Source organism: Microtus ochrogaster, linkage group LG2 (assembly GCF_000317375.1).
Source record: "Microtus ochrogaster isolate Prairie Vole_2 linkage group LG2, MicOch1.0, whole genome shotgun sequence".
Classification (NCBI taxonomy): domain Eukaryota; kingdom Metazoa; phylum Chordata; class Mammalia; order Rodentia; family Cricetidae; genus Microtus; species Microtus ochrogaster.
The window spans coordinates 50,220,563-50,223,680 of record NC_022028.1 but is presented as its reverse complement, the minus strand read 5'-3'; the positions used below and the strand labels follow the sequence as shown (position 1 = coordinate 50,223,680).

Below are 3,118 nucleotides of genomic sequence, written 5' to 3'. Positions count from 1 at the left end.
GAGACAGGGTTTCTCTGTGGCTTTGGAGCCTGTCCTGGAACTCGCTCTGTAGACCAGGCTGGTCTCGAACTCACAGAAATCCGCCTGCCTCTGCCTCCCGAGTGCTGGGATTAAAGGCGTGCGCCACCATCGCCCGGCTTGTTCATCTTTTTATTAAATTAGATCATCAGGTGTTTTAGACAGGCAAAAATCATGGCTTCACAGAGCTAAACAAATGCCATGTAAAAGAATGCAACACATCTTTGCATCATTAAAACAAATGTTCCTGAGCATAAACAAACGTAAAACACCTTGTAACAATATTCTACAACAGTAGCACGTGTCTTTAATCCCAGCACTCAAGGGCCAGCCTGAGTCTACATAGAGTTTCAGGCCAGCCACCGTGAGATAGTTAAGACCCTGTCTTAAACAACAACCAAATCATGTGTGTTTAAATAACTGCGGAATAGCCTGTCACTCGACTTTTTAATGTTTATTGCAACCATTGGACGAATCAGAGATAGGGTGCATATATCTTTAATCCTTCCGTACAGGGAGTGGGTTTTCCCTGTATTAGCTATGAGGGAGTGTGTGGAGTGGGTTTTCCCTGTATTAGCTATGAGGGAGTGTGTGGGAGGGCAAGAGATGGTGCAAGTGCATGATAACAGAAAGGGCACCAAGGCCCAAAGTCGACATAGGGGAGCAGTGTTGTTGCTGGAGCAGCTTAGTAGCAGTTAAAAGCCAGTGACAGTGGATTTTAAAGGGGTCAGTCAGTGCACCCAGTTGTTTTGGTGTTTTGCATGTCATCCTGCCCTTGCCTCCCATTGCCATTATGAAGATGTATAAGGGTCCTCAGAAGAGCAGTCTTTCGGAGCGAGTTTGTCTCTCTCTACACTGTTGATGGCACATTTTACTGTTTTCTGTTGGTAAAGGCTGAGGTGATAACAGTGCTGCCATTTGATTATAATCAAAGTGGAGAAACAGAGCAACTTGAAATGAATCTTTTCAACTGAAGCTTAAGCAAATACACAATTTTAATTGGGGCTGGAAAGAATGGACAGAAATTGTAAAGCTGGAATATTTTCACGTGGCTGAGGTAAACCTAGTCTCCTAGGATAGGTGGTCTTCTGAAACAGACTCCAAAGATACTCATCTGAGAGAGGCCAATTGAAAGTCATTTCCCTATCTGATATTTTAATTGAATCATTTCTGGCATGATTTACAGGATGCAGAACTGTCAGCGGTTTCTCTGTGATATCAGTAGAGATCTTCATAGCTGTTTACCTTTGCCAGATAGCATTAACCATTGATATCTTAGGTCTAGAATGATGCAGGTCTTGAAAGCAAGGCAGACTACAGACGGGCTGCATGCACACCCCTTGTGCTTTCTTGGCCAGGGAGGGGGGGTGTCACATTGTTAAAGCCGTCAGGTCACATCCTGTTTTGACTTGGTTGGTTTGAAGATCAGGCCAATTGAGATCTGGTTAGGTTTTCTTTGAAAGTGCAAGTAAAGCCACAGAGCAAAGCAAAGTGACAGGTTTGGGGTAGGTTGGAAATAAGGAATCTGGTTTCTCTACTTGAGATCAGTAGGCTCTATGGGTAGGTCTCTAAATTTCACAAAGAGCTTGCCAGTTGTATATTTCTCTCTGTTTCTTTGTATATTGTTAAACCATAAAATTTAAGGAGAATATGAGCTCTGCCTCTATACGTATACTATTTCTTTGATGTTCACTTTTTTTTTTTGGAAGGACAGAAGAGCTTATGTGGAAAGAATGACATGATCCAACAGTTTGTAGAAACTCAAGCGTTTTGTCTGGTATTGATTCCTAGCAAGTTGAAGGCTGAAATGTCTATAACTAGTTTCAAGATGTATACAGACCGTGCTCAGTTAAATAGCCTCTTCACTCATTACATTTATTTTATTTATTTATTCTTTTGTTTTTTTTGAGACAGACTTCTCTGTCTAGCTGCTCTGAGTGTTCTGGAACTTGCTTTGCAGACCAGGCTGGCCTCAAACTTACAAATATCACCTGCCTCTGCCTCTGTGCTGGGATTATAGGTGTGTGCCATCTTGTATGGCTTCATACATATTTTTATTCTCTCTTTGTCAAGGATTTTTTTTTTAAGTTTTCTTAATGATTTGCTTTAGAAGGTGCAGGATGAGTGTGATAAATTCATAGAATGAAATTCTTAGAAGTTTAAACTGAGTATATTAAATACATATATTTTAGTACAGATGTGTGTAAAACCCAGCACTGAAGAAAGCTAGTTTTAATTAGCAGCATGCAGTAGATCACCATTTCTGTACAATGTCTGCATTACAATAGGAGTAAGATAATGCAGCTGTAAGTACACGCCAAAGTCCTGGCACGGCCGTCCCAGGGCAGACAGCCCTAGCTCTCTGTAGTGCACGTATGTCAGCCATCATGCTTAGTTCTGGGTTATGAACAAATGATGTTTGCCATATTCTCTGTTTTGTTTTTAAATAGTATTGAGGACCATGCATATGTAAAAACAAGAATAACAACAATAACAACTCCTCAGTCATGTAACTTTAATGTTCCTCTGATCCATTCTGTAACCCCAGCATTATCAGTCTAATCTGGTGAATTTCACCTGAGACTTTTGAGAAAAAAGTGGAGACACAAATTCTAGTAAAAAGCCTAAAAAGTCTTATTTTTATGCAGACTTAGTATATTAAAGAAAGTACTTTAATATACTTTAAGTAAGGCTGCAGTTCTACTCTTGCCAATTTCTGTACATGCACATTTGCCACTTCTGTAGAACATTATGTTTGCTATAACTACATAGAATGGTGAATGGCCATTTCTGGCCAACTTATCTGAAAGCACATGAAAGCTTTTTTTATCATTTTTAATTTTGGAAAAAAAATTATTTAAGATTAATTTGTAATTTTAACAAAGGGTGTGGCAGCTTCAGAACACGTCACCATGTGTTGAATTATGAGCGGCGGGGCTGCGTCCCCCGCACCCGGCCGCCCACATGGCTAGCTTTATACCCGAAATAATTACATGGAAACTGTATTCTTTTAAACACTGCCTGACCCATTAGTTTCAGCCTCTTATTGGCTAGCTCTTACATATTGATCTAACCCATTTCTATTATTCTGTGTAGTCCA

General features: G+C 40.2%; 1 protein-coding gene across 1 annotated transcript in view; it reads left to right on the top strand.

Moving 5' to 3' along the window:
- Nucleotides 1-3,118, top strand: part of Zfand3 (zinc finger AN1-type containing 3) — a 208,508-nt gene that overhangs the window by 121,796 nt on the left and 83,594 nt on the right. The gene's annotated exons all lie outside the window — the stretch shown is intronic.